General features: G+C 36.3%; 1 protein-coding gene across 7 annotated transcripts in view; it reads right to left on the minus strand.

The window, feature by feature from the left end:
• INPP4B (inositol polyphosphate-4-phosphatase type II B) overlaps window positions 1-27,823 on the minus strand; it is a 593,476-nt gene that overhangs the window by 323,497 nt on the left and 242,156 nt on the right. For all 7 annotated transcript variants that reach the window (XM_070415225.1, XM_070415230.1, XM_070415224.1 and 4 more), the window contains one exon: window positions 1,604-1,668. The gene's annotated coding sequence lies outside the window, so the exon portion shown is untranslated. The remainder of the gene's footprint in view (window positions 1-1,603; window positions 1,669-27,823) is intronic.

The following is a 27,823-nucleotide window of genomic DNA, read 5'->3' on the forward strand; positions in this document are numbered from 1 at the left end:
CAATTCACCATATAATTCACACCATGAAAAATCTTCTGCCTGAAAAAGCTAAACCATTGAAGCAAACAGACTTTTTTTCTGGCTTGAATTATCTAGATTCTAGAAAATTATCTATTATAATTTAATGTGCAGAGCCATAAGATAAGTCAATTACTTTAAAGCAGGCCAGCCTCAGGAGTATAAGGAACTTCTTAAAATACATAGTTCCAAGAAAGAAACTTTTTAAATATTTCCTAATGTTAACCTGGCAATAACTTTGCGAATTCTCAAGTAAAGTTATGGTTCACACACAGACATACATATACACATACGTATACCAATATGATATACGTATTTATTTTAGAACTTCTCAGAACCTTTAATATGTTAATGTGCATTTAAAGCTCCTGAGAGTGTTAAAGTATTCAGATATTTTCAAACTTTCTTGACCCCAAACCATTTTATGCAGAACACATCATGGAACCAGTGTCCAGAGGAATGAACACATTTGAGAACCTCTTTGCAGAATAATAACACATCTACACCATGCTTTAGCAGCAGATGAAAGAGGGTAGGGTTGGGTGATAGATTTAAAAGCATCTATATTCTGGGGACCAGTAGAGAAGACCAGATAACACTGCACTGAAATGCCAAGGGGAGAAAGTGGCCAGGCAGAGCTCGTCCCTTACCATGGCCATTAAGACCCTATGGCCTAGGCCAGTTCCCATATTCATTCTCATCCTATTTTCCACCCAGCTTCCTATGTCTCTCTCTACCTCTGAGACTTTGCTACAGCTACTTCCCCCTTTTTCAATCATTTTATTTATTCAATGCTGTTTCATTTGTCTGGGACTCTCTTCCTCATACTTCAACTCTTAGATCAATGTCATCTTCCAGAAAAATACTCTGTGTGTAGCCAGTCCACAGTAGACTCCTCCCTCGCCACCCAATATGTTCTCCCACAAAACTCTGCTATTTCTCCTCCCAGCATTAATCACAGTTTTCACTCATACATTGATACCTGCTTGTTTATTTCATGTCACCTCCACTATAAGCGCCAGAGGACAGGACAGGATGAGGCCCATCAGATTGGTCAGTTCTGTAAAATTACCAAATACCTCACAGAGGACTGTTTGCCATATAATAAGCCTTTAATCAATATGTGCTGATTTAATAATAAATACTAATAATTACTTTACATTTATGTCTAGGCCTAGCCTAATGAAAACCTTGACATTGATTAATGCAGCGGTTCTCAACCTGTGGGTCGCGAACAATGAAAATACATCCTGCATATCAGATATTTACATTACGATTCATAACAGTAGCAAAATTACAGTTATGAAGTAGCAACGAAAATAATTTTATGATTGGGGGTCACCACAACATGAGGAACTGTATTAAAGGGTCGTGGCCTTAGGAAGGTTGAGAACCACTGGATTAATGTATTCATAGAAATCAATCCATCTTTAGAATATGGTCAGCCACTCATAACACACAATCACACATATTCTAAGACAACAAACTTGCAAAATATTTTTTTAAATAATAGGGGCTATAAGATTGAATTAATCATCCATCTAAATGAATATTATATATCAGTTACTGAGAATCACTCTTGTACCTGCTCTCTTGTTGTATTCCTCAAACAGCTCTGCTCTTTGGTTTTGCTTTGCTGATTTCAGAGCTCTGTGAAGGACAGAAGGGCACAATGTTAGGGCCAGTGTTTTACTGGGAATTTCTCTTACAAAAGCATCCCTAGCTAACATACTTCATATGTTGGTTATGCCCATCGTTCCAAACTTGAGGACTTACATCGTTGGCATAAGATCCATGGAACAGGGCTACTTCTTTGCATTCCACATGAACCGGCTTCATTTGCTCACAGAACACCACCGGAAGGAACTATAGCTGATCCTTATTTATTTGCTTACATGAGCCAGCACTGTTCTAAGTTACATAGATTAACTCACTTATTCCTCATAACCACTGGAAAGTCCAAGGTTACCTCAACAGTTCCAAGTTAGGCAAACCCTGCACATTCCAAAGAAAGGCCTGTCATCCGCTCCTGGAAGATAAGCTCTGGAATAGTCTGCCTGGTAGAGGTTTTGTATGCCTGGGGCTGTGGCCTATGCTGTCCCACTTTGACCAGATATGTTTATGGTGAGCACCTGTGTTTTGCTTGGGGGAGCTGGAGTCTGAAGTCGGAATAGCTGAGGTCAACCGTCTAGTCCTGCAAGCTTATGTGACTGACCCCTAACAAAACTACAAGTGACCCCCAGTAAAACTCTAGAGACCAAAGCTCAGTTGAGCTTCCCTGGATGACCACACTTCATTCATCTTCGCAGGTATTGTTGCTGGGAGAATTAAGTACATCCCCATGTAACTCCACTGGGAAGGGAAGCCTACGAGTTTGTAGCTGGGTTTTTACTTTATGTGTATTTCTATTTGCAGATTTGAATCTGTTTCCTTTAGCTGTAATTTACAACTATGGCTATAATATAACAGCTTTTCCAAATCCTGGGAGCTCTTCCAGGAAATCACCCAGCCTGAAGGGATCATGGGGGTGTCACCAGAGGAAGAAGGTTCTTTGAGGTGTCACAGGAAAGAATTCAGAGACACACACAGGAAGAGTTCAAGCATTGATGGTAAGATTAATTAAAGTGAAAGTACACTCCTGGAGAGAGAGAGCAAGGGCAGGCTCAAAGAGCAGCTGCACTGATCCCTGGGGTTATGCTCCTTTTATTCTCAGATGTATTATGGAATTAAATACAAATAAAATACAACACAAAAAATAAAGAAAACTCTAACTAATTATTTGTGTGTGTTTTATGGAGAGGTCAAGTGTACTTCTGAAGCTTAAAATTTCTAAAAAAATTTTAGAAATAAAATGCCTGGCAGATAAGACTATGTTAAAAAAAAAACAACTTACCTAAGAAAAAAAAAAAAAAAGTTTAAACCAAAGCACATTACTATTATTTACTACAAATGCAATACACCAAAAATCTACCCTATATAAATAATAAGTACCAAAATATCAAAGGATACTTCACAACTTATTAATGAAGAAACAACTTATTAATGGACATATGGAAAAATGTCCAACTTCATTAGTACTCAAGGAAGTAACCATTAAACAATGACCAAAAATATCTCATCTAACAGATTGGCCAAGAAGAAAAAATGTTCACGTTTGATGCCATTTTGATATTGCTCTGAGTGTCACTCTCCTACAACTCCTAAGAGCTCTAAAAGTATTTCTAACCTTTCCCAGAAAATCTTGGAAACATTCTCACCACATATAATTTACACAAGGTGCTCATTTCAGGCACACCCCAGTTTAATAGCCTCTAAACCATAATAACCTTTAGGAAAGTGACTCAAATATTCATAATGGCATCACAGGTACCACACCCAGGACGTAGGAGGAATGCAATAAATGTGTTAAATATATCAATAAATTAATGAGCTTATTTCTTCATTATTAAAGTAAAAGTATGGTAGTCTTCCCAAAAAATCTTTTCATACCATTTGATCTAAGATTACTATGCCAAATTCTGAAATTATATTCTAGGGAAGTAATGCTAAATGTATTTTTTAAAGTTCTATACATAAAGAATTAATTCAATATATTACTTAAAATAGGAAAATATAGAAATAGACTAAATACAATAGAGAAATGTTTGAAAATATTGTTATAACAATTTGGTGAAATATTATGTCAGCATTAAAAAGAAGAGTTTAAAGTTCAGATTTTTAAAGGCTTATTCCAAAATGTTAAATGTGAAAAGCAGGATTTAAAGTTGTATATTTAATATATAACAGGCATAATATAGTGATTAAGACTCAGCATAAAATCTCACCTTCACTAATACTTAACTATATCTCCATGGACAAGTTATTTAGTCTTCTTAAGCCTCAGTTTCCTTATTTATAAAATGGATAGTAACAATATTACTTATATTAAAATGCTATTTTCATTAAAAATCAAATTAGATGATTCAAAGTGTTAATAGTACGTGTCATATAATAAGCATTCAGGAATTACAACTATAGCTGATATTTAAACTATTAAACAGAAACAAAACCTATGCAATTCAGATAGTCTCTAGATACTAATACACCAATGCGTAGGCAGTAGTTTTTGTGTGGTAGATTTTTAGCTTTTTGGAGTCTTTGGGACATATCCCCTATGTTTGGAAAATATCCCACCTTACAAGTTTACACATCACTAGGATGGATGCCAGAAATCGACTTCTCAGTCTTCATTACATGTTAAGAGCCTAAGTTATCCTAACGGGGTGTATGTTGAGAATGTTTGGGTGGAAGTGTAAGACCTGCACTTTTCTGATAAGATAATGTTGTACAAGGCTTCAGTTCAAAAGCACGTGCTTCTCAGAATCTCTCTGACAATCCATTCCACAAGCTGACATCTTAGCTTGCTCCCAGAGGCATTGGAGGCACAGTATGGACCATCAGGCCCACATCAGCAGTGTGGGTGGTGGCACCTGTGCCAGCATCAGTAACTGGGTGTGCATCCTGGAGTGGTGCTCATATGCGTGTGGTTACACTTGGAGTTCCTGAGCCAGTGGGTGGGTTGCCTCCAAGTCTGACGTTCTGGTCATTAAGACTTTAACGGATTCTATGCACTTTTGCCTTTAGCAGCCCTTTTCTCCACCACACACACACGCGTATATGTGCATATAATTAGAGTTTATAACTGCATTGATATAAAGATAGACATAATAATAATATGTAATAAATTTTTCAACCCAATATTTTTTTCTTCAGATCTTAAAAGAAATGAAACTATTTTCATGGGCCCATAAAAGCATCGCAGGTCATTGGCATTTTGTCTACTGTGCCTGATAGAAAAGTTGGCCCAACTTATTGTTTTTAGATTAATTCCTTTTCTCTTTCAACCAGCTTGAGTCTATTCTGTTTGTAGCTATGAACACTGATGATACAGATGGCGAAACTACAGTGAAATTTTTATTTTTAAAACTTTTTCAAATTTCTCCAATACTTTAAAAAAGCAAGTATTACTTACCAAAGGGAAGATGAGATGTTAAGAAAATCTGACTGGTGAATGTCATCACCAATTTATAGCATTAAATGACAGTTTACATACATATCTCAGAATCTCAAGCCAGAAGGGGACTGCAAAGATCATTGTGATCAATTACCTATCTGTCATTTGAATCATCTATACCTCATATCCTGACCAAATTGTCACATTCAGCAATACTGAACTCAGTAGTTCACTATCTTAAGAAGAAAATGAGATATTCTATCTCTTCATAGCTTTGACTGCTAGAAAGTTATTCTTTAATACTAAGTCCAATTACCTATTTCTGAAACTTTCTTTTTCCCCCCTGTATTTGCAACATCTGAGTATTCTTCATGCTCCCATTTTAGATATCCCATATCAGTGCCTTGGAATCATAGCATAGCAACCCAATTCAAAAGATCTTTATATCTATTCCACACACTTATTACTTTGATTCTGCATCAGTCTGTCATTTCCCTGGGTAACCTGTTGCTCCAACGCAAAGATGTGAATTGCTAAATCAGAGGCACTGTGTCTTCTTTCTCTTCAGATCACAAACTCATCATTTCTTTGACTCCCATCAAAGGAAAACAAAATTGCACTGGTCCATAGTTTTAAATGAAATTTGGATCTCAATACAAAATGTAAATGTTAATGTGTTAGAAGGAAAACTCTCCTACTTCTTTGTTTTTCCTGAAGAAGCTAGCCAAAATGGAACAGTGAACATTGTACAAAACTGGGAATATAGAAATACTGATTCTAAGTATTCTAAGTCTTGATTCTGCTATTAAATTACATGTAATCTATAAAATCCGGATCCCTCTATCCCTTTAGGAATAATATAGACTCAACATTTTTTGATGACTTGATTTCTAATAAAGAATTCAATCCCTGTGTCAATAGGTATACAAAGAAAGTAAAATTAAAATAAAACTATTGAGCAATATCATGTCATTTGTATGTAAGATTTGACTTTAACCAATGAACAAGAGAAATATTAAGTGTGATTCAAATCAAAAGTACACCATCATTAGTTATCCCTTGACTGCCATGAAGTCTGCATTTTTTCTGCTCTTAGAAACCAATAGATCTATATGTTCTATACTCACAGATAAGAGTTCCCATCATCCAAAATAAAAATACAGAAATATTCCATAGACATAAATGATGACAAAACCTGTGTCTACATTAACTGAAAGTCCTTTCCTCTGATTTACTTGTTCAAACCATACTAGGTTCTTGTATAAGTTGTGGTAATAATAGCTTTTGTAATAATCATGAAATCTCAGTCACTTATTTAATTATTTAATTAATTGATCCAATTTTTGGCTGAAGGGGCAAAGAAGGAGTTCTACTTTATGAAGTCATTCAGGAACCCAGGCTGAGAGAGACCCCACTATCTTGAGGGCAACCTGAATATGGACATCCAGCAAGGAGATTGAAAGAGAAGAGAATGAGGATGATATGGGAGCACTTTATGGAGCAGGTCTGGATGTGTCACATGATCTGCACCTTGGAAGGGAGCCAGGATCTCTGATAGACAGCTGGCCATCTCCATCACAGTCCTCTATAGTTAAAGATTGTGGCCCGTTGTTTGAGCATCAATAGATGAACCAGGAGGTCACAGTTCCATTCCCGGTTAGAGCACATGCCCGGGTTGTGGGCTTCATCCCCAGTGGGGGATGTGGGCAGGAGGCAGCCAATCAATGATTCTCTGTCAACATTGATGTTTCTATCTCTCTCTCCCTTCCTCTATGAAATCAATAAAAATCAATATTATTTTTATTTTATTTTTATTATTATTTTTTATTGTCTCAAGATTTACATATGTCTCCTTTTCCCCCTCTTGAAGCCCTCTGGCCACTCCCACCACTGAGGGCAAGCCCCCACCACTCAGTGTCTGGGTCCATTGGTTATACTAATATGCATGTATACAAGTCCTTTGGTTGATCTCTAACACCCCACCCCCGACCCCATCCCCTGCCATTTGTCTCTGGATCAATTTTAGTTCATCAGTTTATGTTGATCATTATATCCCACATGAGTGAGATCATGTGATACTTATCTTTCTCAACTGGCTTATTTCGCTTAGCATAATGCTCTCAGTTCCATCCATGCTGTTGCAAATAGTAAAAGTTCCTTCTTTTTTATAGTGGCGTATTATTCCATGTGTAGATGTACCACAGTTCTTTAATCCACTCATCTGCTGATGGGCACTTGGGCTGTTTCCAAATCTTAGCTATGGTGAACTGTGCTGCTATGAACATACCGGTGCATATATCCTTTCTAATTGGCGTTTCTGGTTTCTTGAGATATAGTCCTAGAAGTGGGATTACTGGGTCAAATGGGAGTTCCATTTTTAACTTTTAGAGGAAAGTCCATACTGTCTTCCACAGTGGCTGCACCAGTCTGCATTCCCACCAGCAGTGCATGAGGGTTCCTTTTTCTCCACATCCTCTCCAGCACTTGTTGTTTGTTGATTTGTTGATGATAGCCATTCTGACAGGTGTGAGATGGTACCTCATTGTCCTTTTGATTTGCATCTCTCAGATGATCAGTGACTTTGAGCATGTTTTCATATGTCTCTTGGCCTTCTGTATGTCCTCTTTTGGAAAGTGTCTATTTAAGTCGTTTGCCCATTTTTTGATTGGATCATTTATCTTCCGTTTGTTAAGTTGTATGAGTTCTCTGTAAATTTTGGAGATTAAACCCTTATCTGAAATAGCATTGGCAAATATATTCTCCCATGCAGTGGGCTTTCTTATTGTTTTGTTGATGGTTTCTTTTGCTGTGTAGAAGCTTTTTATTTTGATGTAGTCCCATTTGTTTATTTTCTCCTTAGTCTCCATTGCCCTAAGAGCTGTGTCTGTAAAGATATTCCTACGACATATGTCTGCTATTGTGCTGCCTATGGAGTCTTGTAGGATTTTTGTGGTTTCCTGTCTTACATTTAAGTCCTTTAGCCATTTTGAGTTTGTTTTTGTGTATGGTGTAAGTTGGTGATCTAGTTTCATTTTTTCCATGTATCTGACCAAATTTCCCCACACCATTTATTGAAGACTGTCTTGACTCCATTGTATGCTCTTGCCTCCTTTGTCAAATATTAATTGAGCATAATGGCTTGGGTCCATTTCTGGGTTCTCTATATGTCTCTATATGTTCCATTGGTCTATATGTCTGTTCTTATACCAGTACCAGGCAGTTTTAAGAACTGTTGCTTGGTAATATAGCTTGATATCTGGTATTGTGATCCCTCCAACTTTGTTCTTCTTTCTCAGGTTGCTGTGGCTATTTGGGGTCCTTTTTTTATTCTAGATGAATTTTTGGAGAGTTTGTTCTAGATCTTTGAAGTATGCCCTTGGTATTTTAATGGGGATTGCATTGAATCTATAGATTGCTTTGAGTAGTATGGACATTTTAATGATGTTGATTCTACCAATCCACGAACATGGTATGTTCTACCATCTTTTTATGTCTTCCTCTATCTCTTTTTTCAATGTCTTATAGTTTTCCGAGTACAAGTCTTTTACCTCCTTAGTTAAGTTTATTCCTAGGTATCTTATTTTTTTGGTGTAATGGTAAATGGAATTGTTTTTTTCATTTCTCTTTCTGTGGGTTCATTATTGGTGTATATGAAGGCCATAGATTTCTGGGTGTTAATTCTGTATATTGCTACATTGCTGAATTCATTTATTAGGACTAGTAGTTTTTTTATGGAGTCTTTGGGGGTTTTCTATGTATAGTATCATGTCATCTGCAAATAAGGCCAGTTTTACTTCTTCTTTTCCAATGTGGATGCCTTTTATTTCTTCATCTTGTCTGATCACTATGGCTAGCACTTCCAGTACTATATTCTCTCTCGCAATTGATGTTTCTATCTCTCTCTCCCTCTCCCTTCCTCTCTGAAATCAATAAAACTATTTCTTTAAAAAAATATTGTGAGAGTCACTGAGTCCGAGGCAGAGTGTATACATTTGTCTATACAAATCCCAGATGCCTAAAGAATGAAGTAGGTAAAATGATTTGGAATTAAGGGTTTTGGTAAAGCTGGCAGCAGAAATAGGTGAAGACAAGAGGATAATCAGAAGAATGTGGTGATTACAAGCTGCAAGTACTTCAGGGAGGACAGACAACAGGAGTCCAGGAAAAATGTAATCCTGGATCAGAAGCATCAGAAATATCTTTAGGGCCAAAGTCGTAAAAGAAAGGGAATTTCTAGGGGTGTTATTTTTATACTCATAATAAAAGATCAAAATACTCCTCAGGCTGACCTTTAGGACATTTTATGATCTGCCCCTTTCCAGTCTTCTTTGATAGTTCTCTACATACATTTGCCTCAGTGATTCCGAAATGACTCTTGTTCTGAGCTTTTGCAAATTTCTTCTATATGCCAGGAAGAATATTGTTTCACCTTGGAATTCCCATATTATTTATGTTATTGTGGCTTGTTATATAGTTATTTATTGTATATCACTACATGCATCTATTGGTGTTTTTTTTTTATTTTTATACTACCATATATCTTTTTCTATAGTAAAAGGTAAAATGTTATTGAGTAAATGTCTGAAAAAGTAACCAGATTTATACATTAAACTAGTTGTTTTTAAAAATTTTGCATACTAGAATTCCTTGGGGACTCAAGAGTCTCAGTCAGTATAACTGGGGTCTTCTGCATTTTTTAAAAGCTCCTATTGAGTTGGTTTCATTAGCTTTTGGAAAAACGCAAGATTAAATCTGCTGAATCTTAGGTAAATCTATTAAAAACCACATTTCAGACAACACAATGAGCTCAGTAGTTTTAATTACCCACACATAAACTGACAGGCATATGATATAGCACTGGAAGTTTTTGAAAGAACTGAGATCCATTTCTTAGAACAAGTAGTTAAAACTGCTCAAGAAGGGAACATCTATTCCATTTGGTGTGGTCATGAAAGAGATGACTGTGAGGAGCCCCAAAGTCATAATCATCACAATAGCATTACCTATAGTACCCTCATGAGGGTGAGGAAACACAAGAAATCGTTAAATATTACAGAAAGAGACATATGGCAGCAATGTGTAGGTACTAGTTGGGAATTCTTGTTCAATTAAAGTAGAGAAAGTCAATAGCCTACAAGAATTCTGGAGATTGCTTACCAAACCCCTCCTATGAGCCCAGGAAAAATGCATGCTGTGGAGGAGAACCATAGGCATGGCTAATAAAGGGAAATAACGATGTTATTGTCAGGGAAAAGTACATGGTGTTCCTTGTTCAAACTTCAACCAGCTCTATCAATTTTGAGCTAATATAGCTGTGAAAGTTTGCTCTCTCAAATGGTTTCATGCACAAGCAGTAAACTGTACCAGTCAAATGCCACACACTGTTGCGTGTTACAAATCATCTTTCAAAACCTGGAAAGACAGGCAGAGTGAGGATGACAGGGAAACCTTCAATATAGCCTCCAGATCAACCTTATCTAGGAAACAAAGTTGGTTTTTTTACCAAAACAACTTACAAGATTATCTTTCAAGGAATGTCAAAGCAGATAAAAGCGCTTTTTTTTCCAATATATCAAAGGAAAGGAGACAGTTGGAGACTCAGTGAAAAGGTGATTACGGCCCTTCAAAGAGAATGCTTAGGACTTAGAGTTCTGGGTAAAAGGACAGACTACATCTGACAGGCTGCTTTTTCAAAATAAAATATTTTAGGAGACACCACATATTCACCCCAAGGTGGTAGATTAGACGTGCAGAAGTAATTATATAACAATCTAACCATAAAAGTTAGCATTTTTGAGAATTTATTATGGTCAAGGCCTATGCCTAAAAACACTGTCTCATTATCATTCTTGCTTTAATTGTTTCTAAATTAGAAAGGCTGATTGAGGCCCTAAGCACAGAGGCCAAAAGAAGAAGGTCAAGAACTAAGAATAGATTTTAAAATTAATAATAAAAATTATGCTAAAATATAAAAAAATAAAATAAAAAGAACAGACCAGAATAACTTCCCCTAATGGAGAAGGATCTAGGCAGATTTTGAGATACAAGCCTTTGCAGAGTTCATAAATGTGAGCAACAGGGAAACCACACCTTGAATATCTAGATGGCTCTAGAAAGAAATTTCAGAAACTGGACTTATATTTGAGCAACAATGTCACAAAAATCGGTGTCAAGAACTCAAAATGCCATTGGGTCTGTTTCAATGTGGCTCCATAATTGTAGATGACAGGAAGTCTGGTGTTGCAGTTCCGGGAACCGTGTTTTATGCTGGAGAAGCTCATCCAGCCCATGAGACCCACGTATCTGCCAAATCTGCACTGTGTGACATCTGTTAGTAGCATGAAATCAGCCTCAGTGGGAGTATTTATACCTGAAAAATGGGCAAACATGAAAAATCAGGACCTCCTGTTTTCTTTTCTTTTCTTTTCCTTTTTTCCCCCCCCCTCGAGATCCAGTTTGCCAGCACACCAGCACCCTAATGGAACGCATCAAGACCTTTGTGAACTATGATTCCAAAGAAGGAACAATTTAGAGGAGACATACTAAAGAAAATCCAAGCAGGAGGATGATACGGCTCATCTGGGCCTGCATTAGATTTCTCTAATCAGATGACAAAATACCGCTAAGATAATGTTATCCCATTCTGAGAGGTGATGATAAATAACATTTGTATGACTATTAGATGCTTTTGGTATATCCAGAAATAGATGACTTGATATGTCTCTAAGAGCCCCTCTAATAAAAATTCAGAAGAGTGTGTTAGAAAATCACATGCCTGGACCAAAATAAAAAAGCAAGAAGATAATCAGATGCAGCAAACTGTACCTGTGCTATGTGAAGTAGAGAACAAAAAGAGCCAATTTAAGAAGCAGTTAAATGATTTAAACTTCATCTGAGCCTTCCTCCAAAGTGCGAGGGGTCATTATGGGGAATGACCATTAGAGTTAGATCATTCTCCTTTAGAAAACATGATGCAAAAGAAAATATTTCTACTGTCCGTAAAGAGATGGAAAATACTTAAGGCCTGAAAAATTGAAAAAGGAAACCAGAAAAATAATTGTTAGAACATCTGGTCATCACTAGACTAACTGCCACAACCACGAAGGAAGCCAATTCTACCCAAGCTTCTGAGTGGACCCTCCGAGCTGAGACTGAACAGAATGAGAAATGGAAGGAAGAGAAATTTCAAAGTTTAATTTATTTGGGTTTAACTTCATATATTATTTCTCCTTTGTTAGTGGTTTTATAGCATTTAAAAAACTATTTACATATTATTAGAGCATCTTTAAGTTGTCATATGTTACAATTTCACAACTTTGATAAAATATATTGGACATGTAGCTAGGCATGAAAAATAAAAAACTGAGTATATTTTTAGCTTAGGGCACAGTAAGGTTCTGGAATTCATTAATACACTATTCCAACCTAATTCAATGCCCTTTAGAGTACTACTGTCCAATAGATGGTTCTGAAAGGTGCAGATATATTCCAATCTGTTCTTTCCTAGGGTACATCTACCAGTTACATTAAGCTATGAGCACTTGAAATGTGCCTAGTGTTACTCAGGAACTGGATTTTATTAATTTGACTTTAGTTCATTTGAACTTAAATAGCCACATGTGGCTAATGGCTACTATATTGGACAATGCAGCTTTAGAAGCAAAATTAAATTCCCCACCAGCTTAACAAAGGAGCAGCATCTTTCTTAACTTTGTAAGTAAAGAGCAGGACTTCCTACACCCCAAAAGTGTCTTCTTTCATAGGGGCCAGGCTCAACTCTGGTGAGCCACAGGCTGGCTGTTAAAGATTACGAGTATTAAAAAGAACATGGCTGAGGTGCAAGGGGCTTCCATCCCTCAGGGCTCTCATTTCTAATAGAATCACACTAGAATGGCACTCCTGCCTTTCTCCTCCCTCCCCACTCACTTGAGCTTCCCACTCTGTTTTAAATTAGAAGACATTGTGCATTCTTTTCTGCTTCCCACCTTGTGGTAAGCCTATAATAGTGGGCTCTGTCCCACGCAGGAAGCCTGCATTTGTCCAGCTCTATCTGATTGGGTGGCCAAGTTTAATTCCATAGTGAAATATTGAAAGCTCAATCTGACATCAAGTATGCCGTATAACACAATCAATATTTTATCAGTAATACAGCTGTTATTTAGAGCTCCATGTGTTGGATTTCTGTGCCTACTAATCACTTCCTTCCAAAACATGGAGGGGGGAAAAATAATAATTTATTGACCACTCCCTCCTTCCTCAGAATTTTAACACCAATATTTCTGATCATTTAATGGCATCAGAAGTAAGAGGTAGAATCTGTCTTGGTGGTGAACTCTATTTGTTCTGAGAGAGACTACTTGAGTGATACTTTTAGGCATATATATATACAAGCTATGTGTGTATTAGTTGTATGAAGGCCAGAGGCATAAGTCACATAAAAGTGCTTTGTACTGAGATGAAAGCCTTCCCTGACCTTCTTGCATTGGTCGAATCTTGCATTATTTGCTTTCACAGCATCTATATCTTCTCCTTTGTGAAACAGAATATCTTAATTTGTGCTATTCATTAATGAATAATGTACAATTCCCACTAGATTGCAAATTCTATGCTTCATAAGGGAAGAGACTACACTCATCTTTTGATCTTCATTTCATTTCCAGCACTTGGTAAATGACTGGCACAGAGATAATATGCTCAATAAATGAATAAAGTAACATTTTATTTGAGGACATAAAAGATTACTTTAGTATGAGCAGAAATTATGATGTAAATTTAATTTTTGCCTTCTTTTCTACATTGTCCCCAGAAATGAGGGTCCTGTAAAAGGAGAACTCTTATTTGGAGGAGTGTAATAATCTCTAAGAAGAGAAAGCTAAAAATGGTCATAATGACAGGAACCAATAATAATGACTGAACTCATGCTATGCTTTTGCTTCCATTCCACAGGTCAATGACAATAGAGTTAGCTAGATTATTCAAAGCACATGATCACAGTGCGCAGGCCAGGAAAGCAGCCTCCATTTGTTGGGTGTCATTATGGTCAGACACCGTGCTGAGCACTCCAGGAAATGTGAGAGTCAGGATAAGAATGGTTTTGTGAGCCAGTTTAATCTCTACCACTTTGCAGAATACCTCCTTCTCGTGGCCATTCTTTAGGTTCCTAGAGCAAAAGCCAATAAGAACTCTCTGTGAGTGGATATTACTAATGACTCACTTTTAGATTTTCCCTTTTGCATCATAATTTCCAGAGGTCTCAGCCAGGTTTGTGAAATCGAGATCGTGTCCTTTATGGACTAATGTAGAGCCTGTGGATATATTTTGCATCGAACTGGAAAGCAAGAAGCTAAGACAGGATTGATACAATTATATGATTAGAGACAGTGGGAGAGACACCTGGTCTAAAGTGATAGATGAGCAGCAACCAGAACAGATCTGTGGGATTCAAGAACACTCACTAGAGAATCTAAAAAAGTATTGGGTTTCTTATCATCATATAGAATAAGGCCTCAAGATTATTGCTACTTGGAGATTAAAGGAAAATGTGATATGGAAAAGACGACCTACCCAAATAATCTGGGGCTGTAAATTAATTAGAAAGGACTAGGATGGGGTCTGAAAATGAACTGAGACTGCTGCTTGGGAACAAGGAACAGTTTATTAGAACCAGAGAATGTGGTGCATCATGAGAGGGTTACTGTACACATATCAGAAAATGTTTTCTGCCCTAGAACATCATTACAGCTCTTAACACTGTAACTTAAGAAGATGCAGAGAACAGCACCTAAAGCCATCAGGGGAATGGCCTATGAAGGCTGTCATATGCAGTCAAATTAAAGAGGAAAATTCTGCTAACTTGAAAACAGAAGCTGAAGAATGGCATCAACATAAAAATGAGCAACTTAAAAATCAATAAAACTTACAAACTTAATATAGATTTGCTCAACAAATTTCAATGTATTAAGGCAAAGAAATACGCTTTAAGGAAATACGATCACCAGCATTTTATTAACACCAATTAGAAATACATTCTGGAAATATACATACATTTGACAAGAATTGGTCAAATTTATTGAAAACTAAGCCATAGGCAGTTATTAATGGAAACCTCAGATAGCACCTCTCTTTAGGGTTAAAAGCTACAAATTCCAATAACCATACCTTAAGGAATCCAATGTCAATCAAACATTAGAATTAGAAGGGTCTGAACACATCAGCAATTAAATTCCAGAATATTTAGGGGAGAAAAAGCAATTTAAACAAGAGCTGATATCTAATTTTTTTAACACATTAAGCACCCTGTCAGTCACCGGTGATTGACACTATACTTTCTGTCCGGAAGACAAAACAGGTCGGGCGCTTAATGTATTAAAAAGAAAACATCTGTAAATTAAGGAATTCCTCAGAAAAAAAAAAAAGGTCTTTTTTTATTCAGACATAAAAACAGTTGCAATCGGGAGTCTTTTATTTAATTGTTAATTAATAATGATTTCTCTTTTTAAAATATCTATGCCATCAATGTAGATGTGTCACTTGGGGAATACAGCAGAGATACGGGACTACTCATCTGAGAATCCTGGCTCTGCATGGGATTTCAGGAGATTAGTGAGCTCCTTTCTGGGGCTAGAAATAGCTTTCAGAGAAGGCGTGCACAGATACGTTCTTTAACTTGACACTAGGGAGATATAAAGTTACTTTGGTAGAAGAGACTTTGATCTTGGGCCAAAAAGCTGAGAGAAGAGAACAAAGCAATCAGAGTCCAGGCCTAGTCTCAATCTTCATTTAAATGTTTTTAGGAACACATCACTGGAGTGGAAATTTTCTCATTAAAAAAAGAAAAGAAAAGAAAAGAAAAGAAAAGAAAAGAAAAGAAAAGAAAAGAAAAGAAAAGAAAAGAAAAGAAACATGTATTTACATTTTGGACTGTAGTCTATCTCTGAGTTACAAAAAAAAAGTAAATAATAATATTCAAAAAGGGCTCTGTGCTATGTTTAATGTAAACATCATACAGATCAATACTCCCTTGTTGGCTAAGGAAGAAAATCATTTCTTTTTCATAGCATCGTTCAGAGATGCCATCTCATTTGACCTTCAGAACAATACTAGAGTGCATAAAAGCAGGTGTCATGATTTCTATTTTACAAAAGTAAAGACAATCTCTAAGAACGAGTAAATGTATCAATAGCTGCCTATTTCATAATGTCCACTGTGTGAACTGGTTCAATTAGAAGCTCAACTAGGCTGAGAAATTGGGATTTGAATAAATCCGTCTAATTCTAAATCCATGCTCTTAATCCCTGTATTTTAAATTTCTTGTCTAAAGTAACACGCTTTTACTACTGGAACAAACAATTAAACTCTTAAACTAGTGTTATACAAATTGCCTCCTCTATCCTTTCACAACTAAATAGCCATGTGAATATGGCTAAATATTAGACATTCACCAAACCCTTTACCCTTTGCTCCTAGCCAGTGATGGTGAACCTATGACACGCGTGTCAGAGGTGACACACGAACTCATTTTTTTTGGTTGATTTTTCTTTGTTAAATGGCATTTAAATATATAAAATAAATATCAAAAATATAAATCTTTGTTTTACTATGGTTGCAAATATCAAAAAATTTATATATGTGACAAGGCACCAGAGTTAAGTTAGGGTTTTTCAAAATGCTGACAAACCGAGCTCAAAAGGTTCGCCATCACTGTCCTAGGCCCACACCTAGACTAGCAGGAATCCCAAGCCTTTGGTGTAATTAAGTGCAGCCACATGACTGAGATCTGGTTGATAGAGTGTAGATATAGGCATCATGCACATATTGCAGATCTGGATTCTGATATCTCCCATGTTCTCCCTCCCTCCCCACTAGCTGCCTGAGGAAGACACCAAGGAATGCAGAGCCACCAGGGCAAGGCTCCTGGTTCCTACATGACCACACAGAAGGTAATTTCAGACTCACACCAGCAAAGCCTGAGAATTCCATTTGCTTCACATTCTCACCAACATTTGGGGTTATACGTCTTAATAGAGTTAGTCCACATGTACTGACAATTGTGGCTTTAATTTGCCTTCTCCTGATAACTTATAAAATTTATCATTCATTTTTGACATGTTCCTTTGAGACTATCTATTCTAATCCTTTTCCCAATTTTAATTGGGAAGTTTACCTATTCCTTATTTTGTGATAGCAGTGTTTATAATCTGGATGCATTCTTTTGTTAAATATATTTTTTGGAATAGATTTTGTTAGGAATATTTTCTTCCTATCTGTGACTTGCTCTTTTGTTTCCCTAATGCTATTTTTCAAATAGAAGTTTTACATATTTATAAACTTTAATTATCAGTCTTCCTTTTTATGGTTTGTGCTTTCTTATCATATATTAGAAATCATTTCCTACACAAGTTCATGAGAATAGTCTACTTTGTTGGCTTTTAGAAGGCTTATATTTTAGCACTTACAACCTGGAATATAATTCATTTAAGGAGAGCAAGAGCTGATGTTCATTTTGTGACACAGATGTATACAGTTCCAGCAACATTTATTGCAAAGAATTTCCTCAAGGAATGCCTCGGTGCCCATATCAAAAACCAAATGACCATTATACATAGGTCTATTTCTGGACAGTATTTTGGTCCATTAACCCATTCATCTTTATTTATGCCACTACCGCACTGTCTGGATTGGAATAGCATAACAGTAACTTTGGTGCATTTTCATATAATTTTAGTATTAGCTTGTCAATTTCTACTCCCATCCAAAATACAGTCTGCTGGGATTTTGATTGGATTGCATTAAATTTGTAAATCAATTTTGGGATAATTGACATATTTTTTAATTGATATCAGAGAGGAAGGGAGAGGGATAGAGAGATAGAAACATCAATGATGACAGAGAATCATTGATCAGCTGCCTCAGCATGCCCCCCACTGGGGATGGAGCCCACAATCCTGGCATGTGCCCTGACCGGGAATTGAACCATGACCTCCTGTCTCATAGGTCAAAGCTCAATCACTGAGCCATGCCGGATGGGCAAGAATTGACATCTTAATAAAATTGAGTTATTGAAGCCATTAACATGGATTAAAAACCTTCTTTAAAGTCTCTAAGCAAAATCTTATAATTTTCATTGTAGAAGACTTGCACATGATTTGTTAAATCTCCTGTAGTATTTTCTGTCTGGGGGTGCTCTTACAAATAATGTATGTAAAATGAATTTTCTAATTGTTTCTGCATGTATATATAAACATATTTGATTTGTGTAAAATTGGTCTTATGTACTATGACCTTTCCATATTTTCTTATTTCTAGTAGTTGCATTTTAGATTTGTCAAGATTTCCGACATACATATGTCTTCTGTGAACTAAGACAGTTTTAATTATTCCTTTGAATTGTTATGACTTTTATATATTTTTCTTGTGTTTTTGGATTGACTAGGACCTCCAGTACAACGTTGAATAATTTGTTTGTTCCATGTCTTAGCTGGAAAATAGTCAGAATTTTGCCATTAAAAATGATGTTTGCTGTAGAGTTTTTATCATGAATATTTAATAAGCATTTGAATTGATCATATAGTTTCTTCCTTTCTTCTACTAATTTGGTATAATATAAAATTAATTCTTGAATCTTACAATCTTGTATTCCTGGGATAAACTCCAAATTCTCATAATAAATTATCCTTTTTATATATAATGGAATTGTTTTGCCAATATTTTATTAAGGTTTCTCATCTCTGTTCGTGGGGAATAATGGAATTTATTTTTTTCTAATGTCTTTAGTTTTGAAATCATGATGTCTTTGTTAAGTTGATTGAAAGTGTTCAGTCCCCTTATATTTTATGAAAGTCTGCATAAGAATTGGAATTTTTTGCTCTTTAAATTTATAATAGTACTTATCAGTGATGCCACATTGGCCTGGAGTTTTTACTATGGGAAGATTTTTAATTACAAACTTAATTTGTTTACTAGATACAAGACTGTGCATATCTTTTATTTCGTGATTTTAAAGGAAATGTTCCATTTCATCTAAATTGCAGAATTTATTGATCTAAAAGTGGTTCATTTTCCATAATATTCACTTATATTTCTCTTAATAACTCTGGATATATACTATCATCCTCTCTTTCAAATCCAATATTGGTCATTTATACTTCCCCTTTTCTTGATCAGCTGTGCTAGGGGTTTATCTATTTGATTAATTATTGTTTTTAAATCCTCACCCAAGTATATGTTCATTGATTTGAGAGAGAGAGAGGGTGTCCCAAAAAAATGTATACACACACTTTGAATAATTATAAAGGAATTGTTTATTAAAATACATTTCATTTTCAAAATTGAGCTATTAGCTGTTAAAGTGTACATACATTTTTGGGGACACCCTAGATATTCTTTATTTTTTTTCTGGCTAATCTTGCACAATATTTTTCTTTTTAGATATTCATCCGCATCCTTGCATGTTTTCTCTTGCTGTAGAGATTCCATTGCATGATCACACCAAAATGTATTTATGCTTTCTACTGTGAAGGAGTATTTGAGGAATTTCTTCTTTCCAGCCATAATGAATAGTGCTGCTTTGAAAAGTTTGAAGACTTTTTGTAAAAAAACAAAAAACAAAACTTTTCATGAATGTATAAATTTATGTTCATTAGAGATACATGGTAGCACTGGGTCATGGGGTACATCTGTGTTTATCTGTAGTAGCTATTGCCAAATAGACTTTCCAAAGTGGTAGTTCCTACTTATATTTCCACTATTAGCATATGAGAGTTTCCATTTTTATTTTTTTTAATATAAAGTTCTCTCTATTTTTTTTTTATCCTCACCTGAGGATATGTTTATTGATTTTAGAGAGAGATGAAAGGATATATAGAGAGAGAGAGACAGAGAGAGAAGAAACATTGATCAATTGCCTCCTGTACATGCCTGACTGGGGATGAAACCCGAAACTTAGGCCTATGTCCTGACTGGAAATCAAACCCACAGCCTTTTGGTTTATGGGATGATGTTGCAATCCACTGAACAACCCGGCCAGGGCATATTCTCTATATTTTTTATGTAAAATATTAAAAGCATATTATAAAAAGTATATTTTAATTGATTGTATTTTCTTCTAAGACCCATTGTCACATCTTTATTAGAATATTGTATTTTCTATTGTTTTATATAAATATTTTATGTAATAAAGATATCAACTGTTAAATTTACAGCAAATATATTCCCACAGACTCTGTGACTTGTGTTTTAATTCAACTATGCCAAACATAGTGTGTGATTCTGGATTGATCATACTTTGAGTTATTCACATACCTGCTTCAGTCCATTAGGTATATGCTGTAATGATGTGAAATATTTAATGTAATGATGTGAAATATCACTTTAAGATTGATATTTATAACATAAATTGTAACAATGTAGACTCACGGCTACTCTTTGGAGAGACAGAAGTACAAACTGGTAAATAGCAAACAAAAAGAGGAAGAACAAAGGATATCTGTATTAAAAAATACTTAAAGGTATATAATTAGAGTAAAATGAATCTATAATGAATAAGATGAGACCTTCGTTTGTTCTAGTATTTTTTGCCTTTCTTTGGCCTTTCGTGAAATACTGTATATGAATGTAGTCACCATGTTTCTCTAGCTTACCCAGATAAAACAGGCCTTTTTAACTGATTAGTCATGTCACATTTGTCACTAAAGTTGTGACTAATGCCAGGTGATAAACAATGTTGAGTCCCAGCTCTCTGAGTCTACTATTAACTGTTAGACTCACAAAATGCCAAACCAACAAACTATGCAATATGCTCAAATTATATTCATCTTGACATTTAGTCAAACCAGTTTCTAATCTAATATGTTTTCATAAGATTATCTTCTGAAGAATTTACATTTAAAATTAGAGAATTAAGGTGACATCTGTTAATGATAAAAGCCTCAAATTTATACAGAAAAGACTAATAAGCTACAAGACTTCCAAATAGGCTTTTAAATCCACAAAATGTGTCATAGTATTTAATCTCTGCCTCACCTAAAGTATATTTTAAGCAAATGCTTTATTGGCTAAAACACAGGATAAATAAACCAAAGACCAAAGTTGTATATAGAAGTAAAACCATTTCTAAATTCTAAATTCATGGTTTGCTATCAATGTGATTGACTTTTCTAACATTATCCTGAAGCAACAATATTTTCCAATAGGAGACTTCATCATTTCCTACCAGTATATTTTTACTGGCTTCAGCCTTTGCACTGAAAGCCTATAACATTCTTGGCACATTGTCAAACAGAAGGAGGCCAAGACTTATCTCTAATATGTGTCCACCCACTAACCACCTGAAACAAGTAGAGAAAATGAAAAAAATCACTTCAAAATAAGCTTCAGTAGATAACTGTTTACAGTGATGAGATCTGTCTTGACTCTTCAAGGGTAAAGAAAAAATATATATTCGATAAAAAACATTCAACCCATCTAGGGAACTGAAATTGAGGTTTAATACCACTCAGAAAAGCTCTGGTACCTTACTTGACTTATCAAGAAGCAAACAACTCAGTAATCTGAGGGGGGGAGGGAGTAATTAATAGAGACCTCAACTATGCAAAAATCATAAGAAGCAAATACTTGAGATCAGGGAGTTATTTTTAGCATATACCGCTTGATTTAAGGAGGTTTAATCAAGAAACACAATGAGTTAAAGTAATGCAAAATAAAATTTAGAATAGGTTATAATTTTGTTGATCTAAATGAATATATAACCTAAATAGTGTGCTTTATTGGAAAAACTCATGGAGGAAAACTAAGTTTTGATTATGTCACTCATGTCATGAGTTAATTTTGTGGGGGGTTTTTCCTAGTGATTTTGTTTGCAAGCTATCTTTTGCCTAAGATATACTGCATAGGAAAACAAATTGCTTTTACTAGGAAACTGAATACGTGACTGTTCAGGCATCTCATGGAATTAGTTACGCTGAGAATGTTGTTACCATCACTCCACATGGGCCACTATTGCTGAAAGGCACCCATTATATTCAACAATTCTCCAAGCATCCTTCTCTCTAAAAAAAGATCAAACATGCAGGCTGTTAAGAAATTACTTAAGTTTTACTATATCTTGAATGACTAATCTATACACTCCTAACCTTTATTTTTTCCCCCCACCCCAAGCCTGCAATTTGACCAAAACCCAATTATTCCATGGAGTGACTTTCACTGATATCACTAATGAGAGCCTGAAGGCCAAATCCCCTGCCTGGATCCAGGTTTCCAGAACATGCTTCTCTGTAGCCTTAGAAAATGTTATTCTTTTTGAGAAGTAGACTGGATTCTGGAAACATAGCAAAATAAATAGGAACAATCTTTTCCTCCACAATAAGCTCTAAGATTCCTGCCAATTCTGAGTCAAACCAATAGCTAGCACCCTAGAAGCTAGGGAGGCCAAGCATGGGGGAATAATGCATGAGCTTTCTTCCCTAAAGGGTGGGGCTTGGCAAGATTGTGAGGAACTTCATTCAAGTCCAAGGGGAAAATGTAATAAACTGTACTTTTGAGGGCAAACTTGGTACTCAAAAGCCTATGTATTTCTGATAAGGGTGACTGAACTCTGGTTTCTCCTGGACACTATGGAGTAGAGAAAATACATCAGGAGATTGAGTCTCTCTGCTCTTAAGGTCAGGAGATTACAGAGAGACTTGAGAACTGAGTGGGTTTTTAAGAAGCAATTGAAACAGTTAATTCCTAAAGTTGTAAATTCATTTGGTACTTCTTTAATATATAAATATTCCCCCAGTCTCTGGCCAATTTTATAACCCAAGAATGTCTTTCTCAAGGACCTGGAAGCCATCCTTTTGAAATAAAATTATTGAGGTGGGGTTGGAGGGATGGGTGAAAAAGGTGAAGGGAAAGAGAAGAGAAGAGAAGAGAAGAGAAGAGAAGAGAAGAGAAGAGAAGAGAAGAGAAGAGGAGAGGAGAGGAGAGGAGAGGAGAGGAGAGGAGAGGAGAGGAGAGGAGAGGAGAGGAGAGGAGAGGAGAGGAGAGGAGAGGAGAGGAGAGGAGAGGAGAGGAGAGGAGAGGAGAGGAGAGGAAAGAAAACCTCATGGATACAGACAACAGTATGGTGATTAGCAGAGGGAAAGGGGAGTTGGTGGAGGTAGAAGAGCTATAGTGAGGATAAATGGTAATGGAAGGAGATTTGACTTGGGATGATAAACACACAACACAATATACAGATGATATATCACAGAATTATACACCTGAACTCTATATTATTTTATTAACCAATATCACCCCAATAAATTCAATATAAAAGGGGAAAAAAGAAAGTTGTATCTCCCAGTCTCTGTGAGAAGGTAGAAGCCTAACTACCAGAAGCATCAGTTAGCAAACACAGATAGCCTAAACATATTGCATATGGACCCATCTCCCCACTAATGCCCTCCAGGACTTTTCCAAGAGCTCACCACAGTTAAAAACTCTTCTTCCTTTTGTTTCAGTTGAGTTGAATTCACTCTCTCTCCCATTGCAATAGACTTCATTGAAGTCTGCCTTGCCTATTTAACTTTGACCAGTACAATTTTTCCTTGACAATCACTGTAAAGCACTTCAACCATAATGTAGTGGTAGTAACAGTTGTGATTAGTAAAATATTCATTAAAGTTTATTAACCCTATAAGCCAGCAATTCTCAATCAAGGGGAATATCATACATCAGGGGATATTTGGTAAAATCTAGAGACATTCTTGGTTGTCACAATTGGGTTTGCTCTTGGCATTCAGGGGGTAGAGGTCAGGGATGCTGCTCAACATTTAGCGTACAAGGCAGCCCCTGAATAATGTGGTGCAAATGCTAATAATGCATGCTTGAGAAACCCTGCCTTAACAATTAGGATCCTAAGAGCATTCTTTCCTAAGTCTCACTTGATTAAGTTATGCCAAAAAAACGTGGGCCACAATAAGTTAGATTATAGTTCCTACAACAAGAGCAGGCAATGGAAAAGAACTATAAACAACCTTCGAAGAGCATATCATTGGGAAAAATGCATAGAACCAATGACATTTACAGAATATTGAATTATTTTCACACCAAATGAGCCCATATTTCACATGAGTATATTACTGATGATGAGCAGGTTCTACCACTTCCTAACTGTGGCAACACGGGCCAGTCACTTACATCTCAGGCTCAGTTTTCTCGTGGGTAAAAGAGGAGTAAGAGCCGCTGCCTCACAGTGCCATTGTAAAAACTTGCCAAATATGATGCATGTTTGCTGCTCAGCCTGGTGTAAGCTCTCAGTATATGATGATGATTTTAAAACTGCAATAAGAAAGGAAAATAGGAATCCCAGAATTGACTCCTTAATTAACAAATGAGGAAATAACTGACATCTAATTAAGTCCTAAGCTTATCATTTAATATATTTTGAGACAAAATTAACTCTTCAAACACCATTATTTTTAAGAAAATGTAAGATCTAGATAATCCAATCTGTGGGCTCACTGAGTCACTTTGGACTCATAATCACTTAAAGGTATTTCCTAATAAGAATGTGTAATTAGATGTTTAATTAGCCTGCATAGGCTAATGAACTGCCACTCAGCCATTATCTCCTTTAGAGGTTCATCTCAATCAATATATGTATACAATAGCAATCATTATAGCAATGATTATAGCAATAGCAATCCAATATAGATTAATATATAGATTGCCACCACCTATCACTATCTCACAGACAAAAGAATGACGCTTCAGCCCCCTTAGAAGAAATACTAAGTTTGCAGATCCTCTCAGCAAGTTAACTTGTTACTGTTAACAGATTACTGCTCTCTACAAGATAACTTAAACAGATTACCTGATTTCCTTTTCATTTACTCAAAAAGCAGTTTTGTAGCAATTATAAAGAACAAGCATAGATGTAATGAACTTGTGACACATTGATCTCATTTTATTTGGCAAGCTCACAATAAAAAAAAAAATTAAACACTTTCCCTCCTCCGCTTTTGCATACAGCTAGAAAATTCATATCAGGACAAACTGACTTAAAATGGTTATATGATGCTCAGATGTAAATGAATTTGCCTTACTTTGTAATGTAAGGCTCTAGTGCATTCTCAACTACACATTGAGTAATAGGTCTTAGATATTATGTCTTATTTTTATTTATCCTGCATTAAGAACTTCTATTATTAATATTTATTTTATACCTTCTTGGCAATGTGCTAAGGATTACCTGAGTTTCAAGAGCTATATTTTACATTTAGAAATGCATTAGTATGTGAGAAGTAAAAGCATGAAATCCCTTGTCTCCACTCAATAATTCACTACCAAATCAATATATAAAGAATATTTTAAAACCACCAAACTAAAGGAGGCGCAGTTCAAAAACAATGGGTGTCTTTCCTTGAAGTTTTCTAAACCAATTTTTCTTTCAGATAGACTTGTCAGCTCCAAACTGAACAGGACTTGGATTCCTAAGATCCTGGGAAATGAAGAATATCTTGCTTCGTTTTCTATTCTATATAAAGTAGAGCAGTATTAAAATTTTAGAGCAGTATGTAAAAATTTTTATGAGTTCCAGAGGGCATATTTTGGTGACTTCGATATGCTATTCCTTCTTCAACTTTATCATAAGCTCATTTTCCAATTTTATCCTAAAACTGTGAGTCAAAGAACAAAATCCTAAAAGTGCTAGTCCTCTCTAATGTACTTTCGAAAAGGGGAACGTTAAGTGTAACTTCAGAACATAATGCTATGAAAAACTTTTAAGAAATAAGTTTTAAGAGTGGCAAAGCTATAGAATTACCCTTTACAATGGCCCTAATATGAAGACAAATCTGTTTGCCATTCCATCTACTAGTAAAAGGGAAAACTTTATCATCTAGAAATCTTCCATAGACATTTTTTGGAAGAACTTTTTTTGTAAGACACTTAGTACCAGTGTAGATGCTGACCTAACTAAAGCCAGCATGTTAGTTTGTTTGGAGAACAAGACCACTAAAGTAGATAAGTGTGTTAACAATTTAATCAGTTGCTCTTATCTTTGGCTATGAATCATTTCTGAAGCTTTTAAATACTAGGATGCCCAGACTTCCCGCAGATCAGTTAGGTCAGAAGATCTAGGCTGGGAACTAGGCATCAGTATTTTATAATGCTCCTCCCAGAGATTTCAATATGCAGTCCAAGTTGAGAATCAATGTTTTAAAGAAATAAAAGATTTCTTTACAATTGTCATGATAACAGAGAGTTAAAAGAAATACTTAGATATACTTTCATAATTGAAAGTGTAATTGATTAGAGTAGGAGAATTACCTCTCCACCCCCTGAAATAACATTTATAATGAGGTTTAAAGCCACTACTGAAATAGGTTTTTAAATTTTTGTACTTCTCCTTATAATCCAACAAAACACTGAGATCATTTCTATATGTGTATATTTAAGTTGATGCAATTTGATTGGCATAGCCCTTTATAAGACTATTAGAGGCCTGGTGCATGAAATTCGTGCACAGGGGTGGGGGGGGTCCCCTCAGCCCAGCCTGCACCCTCTCCAATCTGGGACCCCTTGGGGGATATCGGACATCCCTCTCACAATTTGGGACCACTGGCTCCTAACTGCTAACCTGTCTGATCGCCCCTAACTGCCCCCCATGCTGGCCTGGTCACCCCCAACTGTGCTCCCTGCCAGCCTAGTCGCTCCCAACTACACCACCCCGCTGGCCTGGTTGCCCCTTACTGCCCTCCTGCTGGCCTGGTCACCCCTCACTGCCACCCCCCGCCAGCCTGGTCGCCTCAAACTGCCCCCCCCCCCCCATGAGCCTGGTTACCCCATGCAGCCTCCTGCTCAGTCGTTTGGTCGCCCGTCACTAACCCGCCTGCCAGCTTGGGTGCCCCATGCAGCCTGCTGCTCAATCGTTTGGTCATTCCCTCACTGACCCCCCTGCTGGCCTGGGCGCCCCACGCAGCCTGTTCACCCCACATAATGGTCGCTTAGGCTTTTATATATATAGATAACATATGAAGGTTAATATTGTCAACCCATTCAATTGACTCTAGGTGAAATAGAAGATTCAGTCACTGGTTAGGCAACCTTTCCCTCCAAAGCAGAACAGTAATATGAAGTCTGGCATAAGAATATCAGAAGAAAACAGAAGAAATAATTTTTATTAAATCTTGTTTAAAAGTACCATGACAAGTAAACTTATGAAAAAATTGGGGACACAGGAATCTGAGAAAGTGCTGCACCTGTCCTCACTGACTACTGCCCCACTGGCTGACCTGTTAAGTCAGGCCAAAGACGGATCCCATTTACACACCCACACCAAGTCCAAGATATTATTCAACATTAGCCATAGATCAAGTTCCAAATGAATTGCCATTTGTCCATATGGTAACATTTTCAGAGCATCTTGGTTGATATTTTTTGTCTTTCTTTATACCTCATTTTCTAAAAGATCAAGAAAAGACAATATAAACATTGCTAGTTGAGTTGGAGTAGGTTTATGCAAAAAAATTAAATGATAAGCAATTCTTATATTTCCACTTCCCCCAAGATTTCTGTTTCTTTCTTGCTTTCTCAGTATCTCTTCTTTTCATCACCATCATCGTCGTCGTCGTCATCATAAATATCTAGACAGAGTCGCTAAAGTGTAATTTTAAAATGCCCGAGGGTCCTTTTAGTTTTCTTGTTTCCTTTTGTTCTCAAGGCCCCCCTTAGGTGACTTTCTCCACAATAACACAAATATTTTTAGGGGAGGCTGTCTGGAGGCCCAGAACTCTGCATTTGGAATAGAACTCTAATGAGTCCCGCCCCCAAAAAAGGGAGGGAATTCTG

This window comes from Myotis yumanensis, unplaced genomic scaffold (genome assembly GCF_028538775.1).
Source record: "Myotis yumanensis isolate MYYU_CA2020_CCGP unplaced genomic scaffold, mMyoYum1.0.hap1 SCAF_5, whole genome shotgun sequence".
NCBI classification, from domain to species: domain Eukaryota; kingdom Metazoa; phylum Chordata; class Mammalia; order Chiroptera; family Vespertilionidae; genus Myotis; species Myotis yumanensis.